The 8,476-nt window shown below is 42.1% G+C and overlaps 1 non-coding gene across 1 annotated transcript; it reads left to right on the top strand.

Moving 5' to 3' along the window:
- The first annotated feature begins 7,658 nt into the window (after positions 1-7,658).
- On the top strand, positions 7,659-7,764 carry LOC122007543. Its single transcript, XR_006119022.1, has one exon. It is a non-coding gene; the product is annotated as a small nucleolar RNA R71 (small nucleolar RNA).
- Positions 7,765-8,476: the final 712 nt, after the last annotated feature.

The following is an 8,476-nucleotide window of genomic DNA, read 5'->3' on the forward strand; positions in this document are numbered from 1 at the left end:
TGCAGGGAAGACATGTGTGGCCTAATCCGTTGCTTTGCTAGGGTCAAGCGCCAAATTTCCTTAATACGGATCGTAGTTAAAGCCGGGTCGGGCAGTCTAAGGGGAAAACTATCCTTAATAACGAGACTATACCCAATTTCCTCCTGACGAATCATACGAGCCGTAATACAAAAATTTAAATCTATTCGATTGTCGCCTTCAATCACTTCAAGGTTACTCAGGTCATAGCCTAACACTACTGCAATATGTGTAAGCAATCCACCCAAGACAATGGGGGTGGGGGAGGATATTTTTCCTAACTTTACCAGATGCTTCAAGAAAAAATATTATGAGTTAATAGGTACATTTTCCACCATCCCCATAAGCAATACAAGTCTAGAAGTCTTACGATTCCATCTTTATCGCCCCTCCCAAATATCGTGTTTTTCATCATCATATGGACGTATCAAAAAAATGGGTTAATGATACTATTACCATTAGAGACGTGTGGATTAAAGCTGTAATCGCCACCAATTTCTTCCCATAAATTTGATTTTTCAAAAGCAGGCAGGATAATGCAAGTACCATCCCTAGGCAAGTTATAACATATATTGAAATCTTCAAGACTCCATTCATGGTCATCGTTAAATAACCAAAATTTTAATTTTTCTCCTCCTTGCACATTATCGACAGAAATTGAGCTTAAAATTTCCAAGACAATACGAGGATAGGTTGGGTACTTTAGGGTCATTATACTAGTCCAACCTATTCTATCAAGTAACCAATCAACATCATTTTCGAATCCCATTATTTCTAACGTTTCTCGGTCCATAAATCTTCTATTTAAAATAGGTCGTTTAGCTAAAAAGTGATAACGATGCAATTGATCATCATTAGAGAAAGTAATGCCAAAGCTATTCGACGTACCTTCGTAGCGTGCATTTCCCTTGCTTGAGATGACTAGTGCCTCTTTCCCTTTCTTTTGGTGAGAACTTGACATACCGGATGATGGAAACTTCTGATAGGATGCATGTGGGAGAAGAGTGGTTGAGCTTTGGGGAGTTTGAGAGCAAAAGGATCAAGGGAAGCGAAATGGGGGACGGGGTGATGGAGGCGGCATGGGCGTGCAGCCCTCCGCACCCCTAAACCCTAATATAAGGGGGTGTGGGTCGGGTCGTGTAGGTTTGCACGGCCCCCCTCCTCACAATGCACGGGCGTGCCGTTTGGCACCGACCTACTCTTCTCCCCTCGGCCGAGCTCGCACGGCAGTGCCGAATGGCACGGCCCATCCCCTCTTCCTCCCTGGATGCTTCTGCACGGCCGTGCCAAATGACATGGCCACTTCTCGTCTCCTCTCTGTGGTAGTCACACGGCCGTGCAAGGATGCACGGCAGTGACTTCTGCAGCACTGCATGGTCCACACGGTCGTGCAGGGCTGCACAACCACCCCCTTTTGGCTGGAACGACTTGTCCTCCATTGCTTCGGCTCCTCCGACGCCTCCACGCCATGAACTGTTCACGGCCAGCTCGTGGAGGACATGCACACCCTGAAAATGAACACAAAATAAGTAATGCTACTTGACTGAATCTACGTAAAGAAATGAAAGGAAATAAAATGCAAGGGGAACCCTTGGGTTGCCTCCCAAGAAGCGCTTGTTTTAGGTCTTTAGCTCGACCCCTATGTCAGCTTATTCAGGTTGGCGTGGATCCGTGAAGTATACTCTCATATCATCTTCCAGCGGCACATCGTGAAGGTACTTTTTAAGAGCTGCCCATTCACTTTAAGTTCTCCTCTTTCCTCGTTCCAAATGTCTACAGCTCCGAACGGGTAGACCTTCTTGATTTGGAACGGTCCTGTCCACCTTTATTTTAACTTTCCAGGGAAGAGTTTCGATCTTGAGTTAAATAGTAACACTAAGTCCCCTTCTTTGAATTCTCTTCGCATGATATGTTGATCATACCACCTCTTGGTTCTTTCTTTGTAGGATTTGGCATGTTCGTAGGCGTCCATTCTCAACTCATCAAGCTCGTTTAACTGGAGTTTCCTTCTGTTCCCTGCTAACTTCAAGTCCATATTAAGCTATTTTATTGCCCAATAGGCTTTGTGTTCTAATTCCACTGGGAGATGACAAGGCTTTCCATACACCAGTCGGAATGGGGGCATACCAATTGGAGTCTTGAAAGCAGTGCGGTATGCCCATAAAGAATCATCCAATTTTATCGACCAGTCCTTGCGGGAGCTAGATACTGTCTTTTCTAATATTGCTTTAATCTCCCGGTTGGATATCTCAGCTTGTCCGTTTGTCTGAGGATGGTAGGGCGTCGCGACCTTGTGGCTGACTCCGTATTTCTTTAACAAGTTCTCAAACTGTTTTTCGATGAAGTGCGAACCCCCAACTCTAATAACTGCCCTTGGCACACCAAATTGTGGAAAAATCACCTTCTTAAACAATTTAATCACCGTTCTGGCATCACTGGAAGGGGAAGCTATAGCTTCTACCCATTTAGATACATAGTATACTGCCACTAAAATATAGTTATTTCCATATGAGGAGGGAAAGGGTCCCATGAAATCTATCCCCCATACATCGAACAATTCCACTTCGAGGATGCAATTGAGTGGCATTTCATTTCTTCGGGTAATATTTCCGGTCTTTTGACATTGGTCGCATGACTGCACAAAATTCTTCGTGTCTCTAAACAGACTTGGCCAAAAAAAACCTGCATGCAGGATCTTAGCTGCTGTTTTTGATATCCCTAAGTGTCCATTGTTAGAGGATGAATGACAATGAAATAAAATGTCCTTGATCTCGTCTTCGAGCACACACTTGCGGTAGATTGTATCTCCGCATTTCCTAAAGAGCAGTGGTTCGCCCCATACGTACTGTTTGACGTCTGAGAAGAACTTTTTCTTTTGTTGCCAGGTGAGATTCGGGGGAAGTACTCCACTCGCAAGATAGTTCACAAAATCTGCATACCAAGGAATACTTTCAGAGTTTATTGCCAGCAGATGCTCATCAGGGAAAACGTAGTTTATTGGCGGGTCAAAATCTACATTTCTTTGTCCATTTGGCCACGCTCGGGATAGATGATCCGCTATAACATTCTCAGCCCCTTTCTTGTCTCTGATTTCCAGATTAAACTCCTGAAGAAGCAAGATCCACCTAATCAAATGGGGTTTCGCGTCTTTCTTGTTGAGCAGATATCTTATGGCAGCATGATCCGAATATACTATCACCTTCGAACCTACTAGGTAGGATCTGAACTTGTCAATTGCAAATATTATGGCTAACAATTCCTTTTCAGTGGTGGAATAATTCACCTGGGTTGCATCCAATGTCTTGCTTACATAGTGGATTGCATGAAGAACTTTGTCCTTTCTTTGACCTAGCACTGTGCCCACCGTAAAGTCACTAGCGTCACACATGATTTAGAATGGAAGCTCCCAATCTGGGGCCTGAATTACGGTAGCTGAGATGAGAGCTCTCTTGATCTCCTCAAATGCTTCATTACAGTCAGTGTCAAAGTAAAATTCAGTGTCTTTGACCAATAAGTTAGTCAATGGCTTAGAAATTTTTGAAAAATCTTTAATGAAACGCCTGTAAAACCTAGCATGCCCAAGGAAACTCTTAACTCCTTTCACGTTCATAGGCGGAGGTAGTTTCTCAATTGTCTCTATCTTAGCTTTATCAACCTCGATTCCTTGTTCTGAAATCTTATGTCCTAATACAATTACCTCTTTTACCATGAAGTGACATTTCTCCCAGTTCAGCAACAAGTTTACATCTTCGCACCTCTGGAGAACTTTGGAAAGATTCAGAAGGCAGGAGTCAAAGTCATTTCCGTAGACCGAGAAATCATCCATGAACACTTCCATGATCTTTTCGGTGAAATCTGAGAATATTGCCATCATACATCGTTGGAATATAGCCGGTGCATTGCAGAGTCCAAAAGACATTCGTCGATAAGCATAAGTTCCGAAAGGGCACGTAAAGGTAGTCTTTTCTTGATCTAGGGGATGAATTGAGATTTGAAAAAAAAACTGGAGTACCCATCTAAATAGAAGAAGTATGAATGTTTTGCCAATCTCTCCAGCATTTCATCAATAAACGGCAGGGGAAAGTTGTCTTTTCTAGTTCTTTGTTCAGTTTCCTGTAATTACACATTCGTCATTCTGTGACTGTTCTTGTTGGAATCAATTCATTATTCTCATTTTTAGCTACTGTCATCCCCCCCCCTTTCTTGGAACCCACATGGACCGGACTCACCCATTCACTATCCGATATAGGATAAATGATTCTGGCATCCAGAAGCTTCAATACTTCCTTCTTCACCACTTCTTTCAGATTCGGGTTTAACCTTCGTTGATGCTCGACAGAACTTTTATACCCTTCTACGAGTAGAATTCTGTGCATGCAGATTGAAGGGTTGATCCCTTTTACGTCATCAATGGTGTATCCGATCGCTCTCCGGTGTGCTCTCAGTTCTTTGATCAGTTTCTGTGTTTCTGCCTCAGCTAGATTCGTGTTAATTATTACTGGAAATGTAGAATCTGAACCAAGGAACGCATATTTAAGGTTGGGTGGCAAAGGTTTCAATTCTACTTGAGGCGGTACGATATCCGGCAGGGCTGGTTCTTGTTCCAGTAACCGCACCTCTTCATTCACCATGACTCCTTCTGGAGCTTCCTCAGTGTCTCAAGTCGTTCTTTCAGTATCACCATCACTGTCCAAGTCTTTCTCCACAAGTGATGGGGTAGATATCAAGCCTCCTGGTGATTTCAATAGGGCTTCTCCATACCAAGGGAAAATCCTTTTTGTGTCTTTACACCGTACATTTATGGGCCTCACTCCCTGCACATCCCAGCTTGCCTTCTTCTTTGGGCACGATCGGATGTAATGATAAGTTTAGCACGTCTTGCCCTGACCACTCGCTGAGATTTGACACCACCATCTAGATTATTTCTCCAGCTTCGTCCAAGCCTTTTTCCATAAGCGATCCCCCAGCTGCCGTGTCTAGAAGACTCTTATTCGGGAAAGAGAGCCCTACGTAGAATATGTGAAGAATCAACCAGCTCTGGATCCCATGATACGGGCATTGATATAAGATTGACAAGTATCTGTCCCAAGCTTGATGCAATACTTCCTCGTCATGCTGCTTGAAGTGCAAAATCTGGTCTCTCAAATGAGCCATCCTTTTCAGAGGAAAGTATCTGTTCAAAATTTTTTTTTCTAATTCTTCCCATGTCCTGATGCTTCTCGGCTGTAGAGTGCTAAACCAAACCTTCGCATTATTCCTGAGACTGAATGGGAAGGCTAATAGTTGTATTGATTCAGCTGGGACTCCTTCAACTCTCAGTGTGTTGCAATAGCTGTAGAAGTCCAAAAGATGCAAATAAGGATTCTCATAATCTGATCCCCCAAATTGATTTTCCTGAACTTTTGAAATGAATGATGGTCTGAGCATAAAATTCTTCGCTGGGATTTCTGGGAACACAATAGGTCCCAGCTCTTTAACCGACCTTGGGGCTCCATAATCCTTCAGCCTTTTCAACATCATGCCACGCCCAAATCGACTGGGAGCGTGCAATGTACTGACATGTGGGTCAGACAGGAGCCAGGTAAGCTCTTCACATGCAAACAGAACACGATATAGAATATGGCAATACGAAATAAAGGACGTTAAAGAAAAGAATTAAATTGCAGAAAATAAAGAAAACAAAACCAAGTCTAATCCAATATGACTTAGCTAGTGTTATGGACGCAGTCCCCGGCAATGACGCCAAAAACTTATTAAGATTCCGCAAGTGCACGGATTCGTCGTCAGTAATAAAAATATAGATCCCACAGGAACAGGTTATAAGCACTAGCAGTTGTTCACTTAGGGTTAGTTAAGTTACCAATGGCTTGAATTAATCTAAAGAGAGAGGTTGGGGGAAAAGACTCAGGAGCTAGGAAGTCGGAGTGTTCACTTGGTTGCGAAGTATTCCAGGAGGTCGGTTTCGTTGAGGTGGTATTGACGCGTCACTGTCTACCCTACTCTTGTTGTCCTTTACCATGCAATTGCTGGAAACTAATGTGCTACTCTTGAACACCAAGAGGAATAAGATCCCTAAGAAAGCCTGTTACGGTTTACCCCTATCACTAGGGCACCTCAACAAATCTAGAGGAAATGATCCTAATTGGTAAGTGAAGAATAGCAGTTAATAGATTTGCTTGGTCTCTCGTTCCCTTGAGAAGAACTTGCCTCTCCTTTCAAGAGAGTGCCCGAGATGTCCGTGAATAGGTTACCCTTGTCACTAGGGCCCCTCGGGTGTACATTCTAGAGACAACTCACATGCGAGGTCGACTAGTTCTATGCAATCAAACAACAAGCAGTTGAAACAAGGCATGTAAGATCATCCAACACAAATAGACAGACGAGTTTTACATCAAACCATCCCTCAACTACTCCCTACTCCTAGAACAGAAGATCTACTCCATAAGTATCGGAGAGACGCTCAAAGACATGATCTAAATAAACATACAATCTTCAAATAAAATGAGGAAGAGAAAGTATGCCTATCCGATAACGATGAGTGGCCTTCGAATCTGATTCTCTACTTCTGGAGTTGATTTGGCAGTCGAAGATCGTTGAACGGGGCTCCGAGATAACGTACAATGGCTCCAAAACGTCACACCTCCTGACGGCTCACCTTCTCCCGGGCAAAAAGGGTTAAAACCCTTATATAGCCTAGGGTTCGGCCGCGGCGGCACGACCGTGTAAGGGTGGCACGACCGTGCCTTTCCTGGGCTCGAATGTGGCTGCACGGCCGTGCAGGGTCGCACGGCCGTGTGGTCTCTGCTGTCTGTTCTCTGAGGCACGATCGTGCAAGAGGCACGACCGTGTGGTTCCTTGTCTCGGTCTGAGGTGGCATGGTCGTGCAAGGGTGCACGGCCGCGAGTTGCTTCTCTTCTGTTTTGGCCGCACGGTTTGGGGGTGCCGTCTATCCAGCCCCCCTTCTAGCCGGCCGCAAGATCCTCCAACTGTTAATTGTCGTTTTTGCTCCGAAAGTCATCCCTGTAAGCACAAAATCAAGCATAGAGCAGATATTCGAACAAAAGAATATATATAATGAATACAAGACAAAAGAGGCAATTATGCAACGAATATATACGAATAAAGTACGTGAATGTGCGCTAAAACATGCGTAACTGATTATAATATTTGCGCACATCAAAAGGTACCCATGACCTATAGAAACTTCCTAGAGTGTTGGAATTGAGTTTTTGCAGTTCTTTTTTGTTCTTCTCCTCATTTCTATACAAATCTTTCTCCATAAGTTCTTCAAGATTCTTGCCACTTCTTAACTTGATGACATTCTGCACTGGACTTCTCTGTTCTTTTCAATCCCTCATTCTGTAATTGGATGAAGTTTACTCTCTATTCGTGGATGGTTATAACAACTTTTGTGTGACAATTGTCATTGCATTTTTAGCTTGCACTTTAGGAATTATCGAGGAAAATTCCATCCAATTTTTGTCTAACCATTCTTGGAGATTCTATGTCACTTGATCAATTATGTATATGCTTTGTCCAAACTTTTATTCATCAAAGAACCTCCAACAAATGAATCCAATAATGACTTATCTGAGAAAGAAATCCCCATATAGAATATGTATACCGTCAGCCATTTTTCTACACCATGGCGGGGACATTATCTTAGCAAACTCTTAAATCTGTCCCACACTTCAAATAATAATTCTCTATCTTTCTGAGCAAAATTTATGATTTTGTTCCTCATATATATCGTTCTGCTTGGAGGGAAAAAGTGATTTAGAAATTGCTGCTCAATTATTCCCAACTTATTATGCTTTAAGGATAGAAAGAATAAAACTAAGTTCTTACTTTATCTTTGATGCTGAACGGAAATGCCATCAATCGGATGGTATTCGCTAATACTCCTTTGCAATTCACCATGTTGCAATATTCAAAAAATACCTCAAGGTACAAATATGGGTTTTCTAAAAAAATTTCTCTAAATTTATGACCTTTATCATGGAAATTAATGTTGGGTCTAGTTGGAAACTTGCTGCTTCAATATGAGGATCTACAATGAGAGACATTTTTCTGGTAGAAAAGGGTGTGAAAATTTTTCTTAAAGGCCTACTTGAATGTTAGTTCTCATTATGTCTAAAAAAATTATTAGAAAAAAAAAAATACAGAATTAATGATAAGAAAATAAAAATACATAATGAAAAATAAGAAAAAAAATGTCTAAAGTAACTGAAATGCTAATTAACTAAATTTAATCAGAAACAATCCTTGGAAATGGTACCAAAAACTTGATTGCTTCTCTGTAGTTCATGAAAATGTTGTTAAGTAATAAAAATATTGATCAACAGAGAATGTTGATTAAGTACTAGTCAACTTCGGTAAGAAAGTTATTTAGACAATCAGAGTTTAAGTTGGTCATGAACAAGCATAGGAAAATGAGAGAGAGGAAGTGACAGGGAGT

This window comes from Zingiber officinale, chromosome 7B (genome assembly GCF_018446385.1).
Source record: "Zingiber officinale cultivar Zhangliang chromosome 7B, Zo_v1.1, whole genome shotgun sequence".
NCBI classification, from domain to species: Eukaryota; Viridiplantae; Streptophyta; class Magnoliopsida; order Zingiberales; family Zingiberaceae; genus Zingiber; species Zingiber officinale.